Here is a 14,365-nt window from a genome sequence, read left to right as displayed (position 1 = left end):
GAAGCAGTCTGGAAACTCATGGCAGGAACAGCTGGGGGGAGGCAAAGTGATGCTTCAAGGAACCAACGATGATTCAAAACATTTTATTTATTTTTGCTCAGCAGCAGTGCAGCAATTATTCTGGGCTGGCAGCAGAGTTGATGAGGACCAGACACATCAATGCAAGCCACCTTGTGTCCCTTTAACAGACTTGTTACCCGGCAAGAAACACACACCTGGAACTGGCAGCTGAGGATTTGCTGTGAGCAGGGACAACAAGTCTAGAGGAGAGAGTTTGGCTTCTGTGATCCTATAGCCTGGAGCAAGTCGCTCTCCAGCTGTGTGTAAGGGGGAGTGTTGCCACAGGTATTTCACTGGCTTTTAGGCTTCGAAGGGGAGTCCCCAAGGATGCTCTGTGCTGCCTAACGCAGAGAAGATGGTAAAGGTCCTGAGCAGGTATCTGTTGCTAAACTGTTGCTAGGCCAGAATAACAACATGTACATTGAATTAAATTATCTAGAAAGAGCCAGTGTAAGAAACCCAGAGGAGTCAGGAAGAGATTTAAGTGGATATGTGTTCCCCTTCATATAAAAGCCTTAAAATAAATCGACCTGGCTGAAATAGTGCAGTAGGTCATCTAATCTTTCTTCCTCCTCATCCTTCAAACCAGCAGTCCCCTGTCTGCACACTAAAAGCTGAACCCTCGGCCAGGGAATCCTAGTCCTTGCCTCACGTGCAGATCAGTGGGTTCCCTCCACCACTGGGAAGGATGGAGTGGGCAGTGACAGGCAGCAGCTAGGAGTGTATTCCCAAACCAGAGCTGGCAGCTTTTGAAGGCTGGCAATTAAGTTTGCAATCTCTTCCAAAATACAGATTAACCGTGCTGGCTGAAGCTGCAAAGCAGCTGTTGAAGCCCCTCAGGACCTGCCTGCCCCTGCCTTGCCCACCCGCAGCCTAAGCAGGTTCTCCCCCTGGGGCTGGGGGGAGCTGGGCTCCCCCATGCTGCCGGTCCCCCAACGTGGAAGGAAGTGAGTGAACAAGATGGTTTATGAGAAACCAGGAAGGGGGGATGGGAGCAAAAAGCCTCGAAACCAGCTTTATGCCTCATAAAGCCATGAAGAACTGCATCTGGATTTTTAAGACCTTTTCCTTCTTAGCTTTAAAAGCAACGGCCACCCATTTCATACTGCTTTCTTGAACTGAAGAGCTGTTTTTCAGCTCATTTAACACACCATGAGCAAACAGTCACTGGAGAAGCGACCCAACTGAGAGGAGATGTCTGTTAGAAAGCAGAGCTGGAAGAGCTTCTGGTGTCTTAGAAATTGGTAATTGCCATCTGATGGGGAGATTAACCATCTTCAATGGTGTTTTCCTGCAGCCTAGTTACAGACTACTTGGTCTTAAGTAATTAGAGCTATTCCTCTTCCATACTCTCAATAGACCTTGTTGTCAGGCATAATTCAAATCATCTCAGCGTTAAACTAACTTCTCTGTGATAGCACTTGCCAAACATTGCTGACAATTTTGCAGTTACCAGTCTCAAGGCATCCAAAGATCACTAAGAGACACAAGGAAGTACCCCCTCCCTTTTCCAGGGTTATAAATATGTATTAGACAGCTCTGTTCAGTTAACCTCACACTTGCGCACAGACTTGCTAATAGAGCAGCAGCTTGTACAAAGGTGACAACAGCCACTTAAAGGAGAGAGGGGAAGTCATGTTATACCGTGGCCCATGCAGAACTCTTCCAGATATTGGAGAAATAACCCTTTAGCAGGATCCATTTTAAAAATACATATACCTGAAGACTTGTCTGAGAAAATTACTGTTGTGCAAGAACTTAGTTGTAGCATCAGGCTTCCCCCATGTCAAAATTCAGACAGGCCTTGTCCTTTCTGAGCAGAGTCCCAGCTGCCATCACCTTCGAGTTCTACCTTTTCAGCTCTTATTTAGCTAATAATTTACACCAGATTTTTGGTCACTTGCTCATCTTCCACTTGTAACCTCATCAGAAAGGTAAGTACACCCAGAGATCGTAGCTGCTGCCTTTCCATCACATGGCATCTTCACTTCTGCAGCCCATGCGAAGAGGAGCCTGTTCTGTTTAGGCGCAGCTCAGCGTTAGGCTGGGGTTCATTTCACCTTGATGGGTCTTGAACTTTTTACGCAAACCAGCTTTGCTGCACAACAGCTGGCTCGTGGCTGAGGCCTAATAGCATTTTGTTAAGTATTTTGAATTAGATTAAGCTTTACCTTACTGTCGGGACATAATTTAAAAGCATCAGCTGGACAGCAGCTGCCCTTTTGTCTGCAGCACTGAATTACTCTTAGACTATTACTGAAGAGATGAAGATCAAGGCAAGAGCAATCACATGGTATGTGGGAGAGGAGAGAGGCAGAACTGATTCATGCTCAGGGTACTGGATCAATCTGTCCTGTGGCTGCTCCAGGGTCAGCACTCCTTGTAAAAACAGTGCAAGAGGAAAACAGCCTTGAGAATACTGCTAAAACACACACAGCAACAAACAAACAAGCCTCAGATTGCCCTGATCCTTATGTCCAGCACTTCAGCATCTCACCATGCCCTGAAAGCCACAAGGCAAAATTGCTTCAGAGCCAGGGAACTTGGTCAAACATAGATGTAGTGAGAGGAAGTCTGCTTAACGGCTGTGGTGTGGCCTGGCCACCCCAGGGAGGGGACATGGCTCGGCCCACTCAGCTGGGCTTGGAGGCTGTGACAACAGGTCTACAGTCTGTGCGGGCTCCAAGGTCCAGAACACAGCTGCAGTCAAAGGTACTGAGGCATCTTCCCTTTCGCAGAGGATTTTGCCTTTTGAATCCAGATAAAAGCCTAGCTTCTTGATGGCTGATGGAGACTCTGTGTGATTAAACATATTCCTTTACCATGCTGGTAAAACCATTTTCCCCCCTTGTCACGCTCTGTTCAGGGTCACAGGACAAAGGGTCCTGCAGCCCTCTAAAGGGGGCATCACACAAGGTGCTCTCAAATTCACCAAACTTCCACAAGCAACAGCCCCTTTCCCCTTCCCTCCTTAAACATACACACACAACACAAGGGATTTCAAGAACATGTTTAATGATGGCAGTTTCTACTGAAACATGAGAAGTCCATTCAAACTTGTCTTACCAATTTTTTCTTAAAAAGAAGCTTTGGTCGCAATGAAAAATTCTCTTAAAACATTTGTTTTTAAAAAGTTCAAGCAATTGCACAAAACAAAATGCATGGTCCTGATAACTCCTCACACAAAAAATGCAGCAGCAACAACTCATCTAACAGAAGAAAAAACTCTTAATGAAAACCATTGCCTGCTACCCTGCAGAGATTATACCACGTACAGTGAATCAGAGGGAACAGCTTCGCACAAAACCGGCGAATGCTTTAGCGCTTGTGTGTTCAAGCTTCGTTAGTGCTTGTAGACTTCTCCAAGCCAGTCTGGGCTTAAGATAAGCATTAGGATAGCACAAGTTAGTGTACTAAACAAGTCATCTCCACATCTTCCAGGAGGAAAAAGAAAAAAAAAACAAAAACAAACAACAAAACAAACCACTAATACAAAGCTATCTGTGTACTTCTGACTTAATTCTGCAGGCAAGCATGGCACAGCAACTTCAGGCTTCTCAAACATAATCCCTGGTGACAGGGCTGTGGTTGGAGTTAAAGAAGCTGCAATACTGCGCTGGGCTTTTCCTCCACAGCACAGCAAGCACAAACAGGAAAGCCTCTAATTTGCCTGCTCTGTTTGACTCTGCTACTAGTAGAAGATTTTGTAAGCAGTGAGCAAGTTACAGGCAAACATCTGTAATAACGTTTCTCTTTTCACTTTCTGTAACAAAAAAAAAAAAAGCCTCTAAAAATGCTCTTGAACAAAGCAAGTTTTGACTATGCAACACAAAATAGCAGCAGATACTAAAACACATTACAGTCACAATCAGATTAAATCTGTAGTGTTAAGATACACGGAACATTAAGGTAAAACACTCATGTAGTGGTTAATGGCTATTTCTTCTCTGATGAACTCCTAGAACTACCTGAACCAAACAGTTCAAATTATTAAAACTAATTCCTACCATTAAAAAAATATTCATATATATACTATTAGATGAGTCACATCAAGTGCTCTTAAAATCTTAACTAAATATAGCTATAGAATATTTAACCAGACACTTTAAATCACATACAGCAACTTCTGTAGAGGTAAACATTGCCTCACATTTGCAACAGCAATTGAGTATCAAACAAAGCGTTCAGATTATTTTCATGACCTTGAGCAACTGGTGAGGTTGGCCTTCTATTTCCACCCAGCGGCTGCTGCTTCCCTATCAGCACCTTGAGCTTATGGCACACAGTTCGGGACCTCCTCAAGGAGTGTTGAGCACCTCCATCTTCAACATCTCAAACAGCTGGTCCCCATCCACCATTGAGATTTGGCCACGTTACAGAAATGGTGGGATTTTTTAGCCACAAGCAAGGGGAGAGGATGGCCTTTGCCAGCCTAAATCAGCAAGTGACCTGAAGTTGTTGGGAAAACTCCTGATTTCAAGAACTGACTCACCCTTGAAGTGTCCTTTATGCACCTTTTCCTCTCATCTCTCTCCTACGTAACTTGGTCTCGCCTTTCTTTTGTTCAAAGAGAAGGTTTGCATTCCCTCTCCACCACTCATCCAGAGCACATAATGCTCAGTTTGATGAGTTTGGCAGAAGAGTGGACATGAACATGTTGCCATGGTGTCTGCTCAGACAGGGCAGCCACTTCACTCCATCACCTCCTTCCACAAATGCAGACAGAAGCTTTTAACCTCTCTCTCCTCTCTCAGCATCGTCACTTCTCTGACTTCAAAAGGACTCAGTCTGCCTAAGAAGTTCAATTCCTGGTCTTCAAAGTACTTTAGTCCTAAAAAGGCAAAGTATTTCCTTCAGAATCATTCAGACTAAGTCTGAAACCTGTTTTACCTAGGCAGGGGAAGAACCCCAGATCTTATCTCAACTCACAGCATTGTTCAACCTGCTGGTACCAACGATTCCTACCAGCCAGAACACAACCTGCTTGGCCCCATCCTCACCTCACAGCTGACAAGTTAAATATTGCTTAGTAACAGTAATACGGAATGACTCAAACTCATTCCATGAATGAAAGTAACATAGCATTTTTATATTGCCTTGATGAGTAATATTAAGCCAACAGTCTGCTGTGGGATTTTTCCATCCATGCTAAGCGGGCTGTTTGCAAAGCCTTTGCTGAGTCACAGCAAGGGAAAGCAAGCTGTGTTATGGGAGCTTCTTTGATGGAAGTACCAGGCTGCTGGGAAGGAAAAAAAAAGAAATTCCCCTTCACCTCCTTTTCCTGACTGCAGAGCCCAAAGGAACCGCACAGAACTGGCATAGGTCACGGTATCATGACAAAACAGTTCAGTGTTCTCAGCAAGCCTCAAACCCCAACAGGCCTTCAAAAAAAAAAAAAAAAAAAAAACCCAGCAACACTGATGCTTTGCCAGAAACTCTGCAGCTCCTTGAGGGGTTGTAACTGCAGGGGGCTAGTAGAGGGTCAAGCAAACAGTGGGACAATCCTAAAACAACTGGAAAACATACGTTCCCCAAGAAAAGCAAGGTTCTAGCCAGCTTAAAAACCAAAAATAAAAGGTATTGAGGGGTGAAGTAAACAGTAAAGTCTGAACTGCCTCTGTGGTTACTTTAAAGGAAAACCACAAAGTAAAGAAACTAAAGCAGTTAGGCTTGCCCTTTATAACGAGGGGCTGGGAAGTGTACATGCTTGCGGTCTCCTAAACCCAATCTAACCAGATGCAGCAATCTAATTCTCATAGTGTCATCCCACAGCTCTGACCTCTGCAGCACAAAGCACAGCAGGGAGTGATGGTTAAAAATGCATCCTTGAGTTAAATGTGATTTGTCAAGCAGGTGGTAGGGGAAAACTTCCAGTTTGATACAGATTAAGATCACTTACATGAAGCTTCCACGAAAAATAAGAGGTGTTCTTTCTGCAATCTAATCATTCCACATGAGGACTTATTTTGCTTACAAAAAAGGTAATACAGATGAATTGTAGACAAGTTACAAGTCAGCACAGGACAGTACAAAACACTGTTTTTACTCCCTGTGAAAGGGCAGAAAATTACAAAAATATATCTTCTTTAATCCAAGACTGTTGTAGTTTAGGACATGCCCGATTCTTCCTATTTCCCCATGGTCTCATTTATTGAAGTTGGTCTGACCAGAGCTCCTTGGGACAATGAGAATGTCATCATGAAAGCTTAGTGCAATTGTGGTTTTAAAAATAAAAAAAAAAATCAGTAGCAAGTCAAGACATGAATCAACCTCTCACTCCCTACCCCCAAAAAAATCCTACACTAAACATACAGCATGGTATTTCAGCATGGCTTACACTTTTACCACCTAAAGTTGTAAGTCACCTCTGTAGGCCAAAAAAATAAAATTTTTGATTTTTTTTTTTAAACATGTAATCTGTTTAACAACAACCAAAGTTTAACAGTGACTGAAGCATTGAATTAGGATTTTAGAAAATAAGTCCTTGGGGCAGCTTGGTTCAGTCTTCCTTGTCCTCTTCCTTCTGCAAAACTTATTTAGACCATAATGCGAATCGGTACGTGGGGCTGCATCTTGTCATGCTTTAGTGACACCACAGCCCTCCTGAAGCAAGAGAGAGCTGGGTTTGCAAAGAGGAACTCTGGTCATTCCAACACAGCAGTTTGGAAACCAGGGAACCGAATGGTGACGTTTTGGTCAGAAGATCCATAGCCTGCTGCACAAACAGCACCTCGAGGAGGTTTGGTTGGTTTGGTTGTAACGCTGCAGAGATGAAAGCCTCCCCTTTCACAGTTATGGCTTCAGCACGTCCCTCAACAGCAGAATGACATCTTGCAGGGCACCAAGTCTCCATGGAGCTGCTTTACCTGGAAAGCAGAAAGAATTAGCTGTAGATTTGCAACTAAATAACTCACAGGCAGAGATGAGAACCCATGTGCAAAGTGGAAAAAACAATCCAAAAAGCCACAAAGAAAAAGGCAGCATTATTCACTGTGACTGCCATCAGTTCCCTCCAGCAGCTGATTTCTATGGCGACATTGGGCACTGATGTGATGCTAACACCATGCCAGGAGAAGCTAGACCAAGCAAAGAAAAAAGTAGTTATATCAGGCAAACCCCAGATGCTGGAAGGCCCTGTGACCAGCCACCATGCAGGCCAGAGAAGGGAGCGTGCAGAGAGGGCTGCAATTGAAACAACATCTTGGACCCCACAGCTTTTTCATACACCAAGTGCAGTCCTTCACTAAGCAACACACATGGACTATCCTCCTTGCTATGGTTTCTCCTCCTTACACCCTACTGCTTTGACTGCTTCAGGGTTGGGATTTTTTTTAAAAAAAAAAAAAGTCTTAATAGGAACTTGTTACACTCCATGAAGGAGGTGAGAGTCCTCCCACAAGACAGCACGGCCAGTGTATAATCAACAGAACAAGCCCGCAGAATGTGGACAATGGTTACAGCTGCATGAGGAAAGAACATGGCCTTCAAAAACCAAACAAAAATTGCTTTTTGACCATCTCTTTCCTTCCCTGCTGTGGACCCATGGGAAATCCTTAACAGCAGCACCAAAGCTTTGGCAATTTGTTGTATTTACAGTAAACAGCTGACTGTGTTAGTGATTTGTACCCCCTTCAGATGAGGATAAATGATACCCCTCCATTTATACACAACTTGTCACTGCTGCCGGCTGGAGAAAAAAAAAATAAATTAAGCTACTACAATACCCAGCGCAATTCACCTAGCATCATCCAGAATAGCCTGCAGCTTTCACTGGCAAAAAAATCCATTAGAGCTGCTCCCTTGAGAGTCAACACCTTGCTGTAACAAGCAGACAATACCACGCTCCATTCAGAGCTGCACTCACAGTCAGGATCTGGGAAGGACGTATTCAAAGAGAAGACACCAACAGTGTAACACTCCTATTTCACAGAGACTCCCAGAAGACTCGGGCACATCAAAGGCTGAGCCCTGCAACTGTGATGAAGATGTTTTCAAACAGTTCAATGCTATCGGCACCTGAAAAAGGCATGAATCAAGAATCCAGCCCCTACATGTGGTGCATCTTCCCTCTAAAACATCCTGCAAGCTCTCTAAAGCCCTTTAGTCCCATGATGGTGGAATAAATGTTCCTGTCCTCTTTCCTCTGTCTGCCATCACTTCTTACACATAAATCTTTCTGTTTTCAAGAGCACTTAGGAAGATGCATTCCTAAATTGCTTCTGCGTTTTGCTGGTGCTGCTACTGTTAGAAGGAAAAATGACAATCCATGTGTAAAAACAAACTGAGGAATTTCACTTAACCAACACAAAGGATGGAAGCTTCAATTCACCCCAAGACAAACTGTCTTTCAGTACTTATTTAGGAGCCTGCCATTGGGACTGGGACAATTCCAGTTCTAGCATTTAAATTCCAAGTTCTTTCCCGGCTCCAGGCTCTCCGTGGCACATATCACCCCAGACTCAAACTGCTCTGTGGGGACGGTTGTGAAATTCACCCAGCTGGGCTCAGCAAGCGTAGCAAGAGCAGAACACACTGCCTCCAACAGCTGCAAGCCAGCAGGGAGAGGAGACACTGCTGATATCCCAGATTACTGAAGTGCTTTCAAAACCTTTCATGTGCAAGGCGCCACAGAATTCATTCAGTACTTGTTTTCAGTTTTCTATTGAGGCTGACAAGAAATCCCCCAATGAGCTATGCCAGAGTTAATAAGTTTAATAAGCTAACAATTTTATTTACCTTTTCAGAAACTTGTTCTTTTTGCAGCTGTTTTAGCCTCTTTTATTACACAAAACAAGCAGAGCGCTCTGTGATGGGGGATGGACACTAACACCAGTTTGTCAGAGACATCTGCCTGTAACCTACATTACTTTGCTCCTCTCTTCTCAAGAATCACACAGTGCCAACTGCCTGGTGAATCAATGGCTTAGCTCCATCAAATAGAAGATCATGAGACCTGCACAGCCCGCCCTTTTCTTCTTGAAAGAAAGTGCTAAAGGAGCAAAGAGGAGAGGGAAATCTTAAAATCAAGATCTATTGTTGTGATGAGAAAGGGTACACTTGGAGGATGGGATTTAGCTTTCCACTAACTCATTTTCCAAGATGTGCAGCAAGTGTAATCCCGTCATAAAAAATGAAAAAATATCTGACATCTGGAAAATAATGACCAATACAGTTCATATGGTCCAAAAATCAATTGGACAGGGATACCATTCAGCCTTCAGCAGCACAGATTGAACTGGTGATCAAGAAACAAACACCCCTTCCATGTTCGGTTTGGTTTCTTTGTGTAGCTCTATAATAATTTCAGAACAATTCCTGAGCTTCTTATCCAAATGTCTCTTTCAATGCCAAATACATACTGAAAACCATCCTCCATATTAAAAAAATTGGTTTCCATGAAGCTTTTCGAGGAGGTGTTAATGTCTAAGTGATTTGACATCTTTGCTCTGTGACAATCTTTGATTTACACTTGCAGACTCCTGCCACACAGAAATTGTGCTTGCAGGATTAGAGAGGCCATTGACAGAACTGCTTCCCTGCTACTGAAATGAGATCGCAAAGCAGGTATCTAATCCGGCACATGCACGCTTCTGCATTTATCAGAGGCAGGCAGTGGGTGGCTTTTGCATCGGCAGAAAGGACTGTGTTTGGTTAAGATTTTGAAACGGTCTCATTAGTCTGCTTTACAGGAGGAAGGTGGTTACTTCTCATTGCTCCACAGCCCAAGGGAAGTGGGGGATGGGATCTACTGGGAGCCCAAAACCTTAAAGCCTCCTGAAAAAAAAAAATATTTTAAAAGTAACAACCTTCATCCAGCAGCCCAATTTACACTGTGCTGTTCTTTGATGCTTCATGTAAGACTGGAAACAAATACACACAAGGACAAAGCATTAAAGAAAAGAAAATTAATGGCACGAGAACAATTGGAGAGGTATATGTCGCTTCTCCCCTGTTGCTGCTAGACACCAACTGCCTTTTAATTAGAGTGCAGTTTGCATTACGTGGGGGAGACAGCACAGAATCTCAATTACTCCCCCAAATACAGATGCAAGTGCCAGTGCAGATATTTCAGTGATGAGAGGGAACCTCAAATAATCCACCCAGAGCCTGCCCCCATCATCCTCAGCGAAGACTTATGCTACAAACCCAAAACATGATACTATTTATGACCTGCGTATCAGTCAGAGTAAGTTAATACTGGAGTAATGTACCTACTATCATGCACAGGAGGTACCTAATGTCATGGCACTGCAGGCCAGCTCTTCACATTTTTCCCTACTGCCATGCTGGTGGTAACCCCAGAGATCTGAAAGCATAGGATTGTCTTACAGTACATATAAGTAAACTTGAACTGAATAATGCTTATAGTCCTTCACAGCCAACACGTCCCTGCTGCGTTGCTCTTTGGAAAACTGGTTACCTTTTCACTCCAATCCCATGTTTTCTCAGAAGCCTGTATTTTAAAAATACTTTTGGTGCCTTTCTAGCGGAAAGCACTGAGTCAACACCATTGCAAATCATTACTTTACGTAAAATGGACCGTTTTCTCTATAGCTTCACAGTTGTTATATCAAAAATGAACAGGACAAAAGATTCTACTTGATTTTCTGTGATATTCAGGAGCCAGGGAGACTTTGAAAATTCTAGGTTTAAACAGCTATGGAAAGTTGGTTTCTGATGTACATATGGCAGCACATGTGTTACAACACTGAAGAATGAGCAGCCCAGCCCTAGTGTTGTGTTCAGTAGTGTTCAGTACCAGCGTGTTGCAAAGAAATAAAAAACTGAGGAAATCAGAATAATGACTCTTGCCAGACATGGCGCTGCTCCAGTGGATTGTGCTGCAGCACGGGGCTGCATGAGGTTTAGCCTCTCCGAAAGCAGTCCCAGCAATGGTACGGTCAAAGCAGCACTTGGCCAAAATCCCCTCACCCAGACAGGCCAGAAGTCTGTTGTGCCATAATCCAAGCAAGCCCTGCTGCTGGGAGGCAGCCTGAATAAACCCGAGCAGCCGCCACAAGTGATACTGACTGCTGGCAAGGATACACCTTCATCTGAATTTAAAAATAAATAGATAAAAAAGAGAGTGCGGAATATTTTAGCCTGTGGGTACTTGCCAGGAGACCCCTGTCACTCCTCTGTCCCCATCACAACTGCGTCCAGGTTGCTGCACCTCATGACATGTTGCTTTAGTTGGCTAACAAGCTGAAACAGCAGTATCACCCCATTCCTTATGCATCAGCCCTCATGACACCTCTGCAAGTTCACCTGATGCATCTGCACATTTTAATTATTTTTTCTGAGATAATGGAGAGGGGAAGTAGTTTTCCTGGCTTAGCAATTAATGAAGGCCCTTTTAAAGCTGTAGGCACTTGCTGAATATTCAAAACAAACCTATCTCTCCAGTTGTGTAGCTACCTGCATGTACAGAGAGCGATGAAGTTACCTCTCCTTCCCCTGCCTTCCTGGAATCTGCACTCAGCTGTAAAAAACAAAGGCAGCCTTTGTTGGCACAAGGTAACTATTTCCTGAAAGCCAGTTTGGGTGGGGGCTAGGGAAGGAACCCCAACAGAAGACCTGGTAGTAGTTCACTGACTTACTGTGGGCATGCCTGAGATGCCCCTTCTGCAGCTCTAGCCCTCTCTTCCCATCTGAACAGAATCACCTATGAAGAACCTCCTGACTGGTTTAACAGGGATGTCAGTGGTCAAGATCAGCAATTCAGATCTGCAAAGAAGTGTCTTCACTGGTGACAGGAGATAGGAACTGTTTGGGGATACAGTCTCCAAGCTGCACAAAAGCTGCACAAAGGAACCAGAGAGCTCGATACCTTTTACATGCATCCTCAAAGAAACTTTCCTCACATCAGTACTGCTAAGGGGTTTTCTGTAAAATAATCTCTCCCTCTAAACTGAGGCAGCTCTGTTTGAGCTAAACAAACATATTTCTGAAACAGCAAGGACTTCAGAAAACGTGGAATTTAATAGCTGTTGTACTGTGGCAGAAAGGAGGAATTCCCACAGCTGAAGAGGACTGGTTGGCCAAGAACCAAAAAAGCCCTACAGTCTCCGAACAGGGCATCACACAAGGCAAAAGAGCCATTTCTACTGCTAAGGAACCCACAAAGAGCAAGTAACTTTTGTGAAAGCATCAGCACAGTGTGTGCTCCAGGGAAGCAATGTCAGATAACACGACTACAGCTCTCACGAGTCAGACGGTTCCCAGCAATCTCTCTTCTTTGTTCATCCAGTATTTTACTATTAGACATCCCATCCTGAAGCACTGCCATGATTGAGAATCTTCTGTTCTCACTCTTTGGAAAACCCCTCTGATCCTGCTACCAAAAGTTTACAAAGTGCTCAGTTAAGAGGAAGAGGGGCAAGAGACATGGGCTGTTAATGTAGGCCATGGCGACACAGATCTCTGCACTCTGGGTTTAACAAAGCTCAGTCCCAAAGTAAAAACTGCACCAGCTGAAATTATTAGAGCAAACACAGGACAGCTACAGAGAATGGCAACAGACAGGCAAGTCTTCTAATTCAAGAACGAATTATTTACACATAAAGGCATGACTCACACCCTTCATTGTCTCATGGCTTCCAATTGTTGCCTGACTTTTATAGAGAACTAAAGTAGTTATTTTGAAAACAACCAGCAGAGCATGCGGTGGTATGTCTTTTAGGTGCTGGTACACATGTGCCTAGAGTAAATGTTGTTCCCCTTTTCCAAAGTTAGGAGATGGGCAACATGAGTAAAGTCTGTGAAATCTCCAGTTAGGAGTTGTCAAGATCTGTGTTTTTGTAATTAGGAGAGCTTATTTCAGCCAAAGTGAGACAGATTTTAGAGCAGGCCTTATTTGGTTGAGAATGCAGCACAAATGCTGCGAATGGCTTGATGCAAATAAAAATAAGAGGTGCAGATATCCTGATGCCATAAATCAATGCGCAGCATCTTTCTGTGCTGAGTGGTTGCTATAAATCTCAGGCCCAGAATAGGCTCCAAAAGTTTTGGGTTGTCACACCACTTCTCTCTCAAACAGACAAATACATTTAAGGAAAGTTCGTTGCTAAGGGATAACTGCTACCAACATCAGCGAGGGACCACAGTCCTCTCTGCCACAGAGCAACAGGAGAGCACTCTGGTACAAACCCAGAGGTTGGTGGAGATTCACCATAATTTCCCTCCCAAGCTGACGGCACCAGCAGCGCCTGGGAAAGCAGCCCTTGACCCACAGGCCTCCATCCAGTGCGTGCACAGACAGCGAGAGCACACAGAACAACTGCCAGCAGCTGCCAGAGAGGGGAGGTTCAGTCTGTTAAACTTTGTTAGCTGTTTGGGGCACAGGTACCCCACTGCACTGCTCTGCAGATGGCAAGAGGAAGGCAGACAGCCTAGGGGCAGAGACACAGTTATTACAAAAGCACAGAGCAATGTGTGCTGAGAACTGGCAGAGGGACTGCAAAGGAAAGTGATAATGCTTGGGCAAAGTGAAAGGAGTCTGTGACTGCCTCATCTCTGCCAAGCTGGCCCAGCAGTGAAAAAAAGAGCTGTCTTCACTGACAAGAGCTTAGTGAGCAAGCCTAACTGGACGGGCTCACAGCAGTACCTGTATTTCACATCAAACACTGTTGAGTCTTCATCCTCATCATCTTCTTCATTCAGAGGAGCCATTTCTACCCGCTCGGCTGGAGTGGTGATAATGTCGTACTTCCTGGTCTTCTTAATCCTCTTGCCAGACCTGAAACACAGAGATGAGAAGGGAAGGATCGTCTTTATACAGTATTCCTTGGAGAGGCTGAAGCTGTTCCCACCAACACTGGATCACTGCCCTGTTTGATTCAAACCTCTCCAGACACGAAGGCTGCAGAGCCAGCCTCCATCCCCTCCCGCTGCCTTCCCAAGGCCACCGTCGGTACCATCAGCACAGAGCAGAGTTTCTCATCAGCTGCAATCCAGATCAGCGTCACTCTGACGCTGACAAACAGAGATCCTCTGGCATCCAGGGCAGGTGCAGGAGCACAGCAGCCCGCTGCATCCTCCTGCTGCCACTCTCAATAATGGAGACGTGAGCTTGATCAGCTGAAGCAGCTAATGGTTTAGTGAACATGTTTAGATGAGAAAGCCCAGGTTAAGCCCAGCTGAGACAAGGCAACATTCTAGGCAGGATTAGGAGCAAAGGGGTGGTGATGTCTGCATACAAGCAGTCTGCTCTCTTTCCTTGCTATAAGGCCAAGCTCAGGACTCCCAGACCAACAACCTTGAGCTATGCCTAAAAAGTTTCATGCTCTATGCTGTGTAGGTGCTA

At 44.5% G+C, this 14,365-nt stretch overlaps 1 long non-coding RNA gene across 1 annotated transcript; it reads right to left on the bottom strand.

Annotated features, from left to right (window-relative positions):
- Nucleotides 1–3,058: 3,058 nt before the first annotated feature.
- Nucleotides 3,059–14,126, bottom strand: LOC113484031. Its single transcript, XR_003399143.1, has 2 exons — nucleotides 13,667–14,126; nucleotides 3,059–6,926 (listed from the first exon to the last, which is right to left on the bottom strand). It is a non-coding gene; the product is annotated as an uncharacterized LOC113484031 (long non-coding RNA).
- Nucleotides 14,127–14,365: the final 239 nt, after the last annotated feature.

Source organism: Athene cunicularia (assembly GCF_003259725.1).
Source record: "Athene cunicularia isolate RWA chromosome 10 unlocalized genomic scaffold, athCun1 chr10_part1, whole genome shotgun sequence".
NCBI lineage: Eukaryota > Metazoa > Chordata > Aves > Strigiformes > Strigidae > Athene > Athene cunicularia.
The sequence above is the reverse complement of the archived record's forward strand: the minus strand, read 5'-3'. Positions and strand labels throughout refer to the sequence as shown.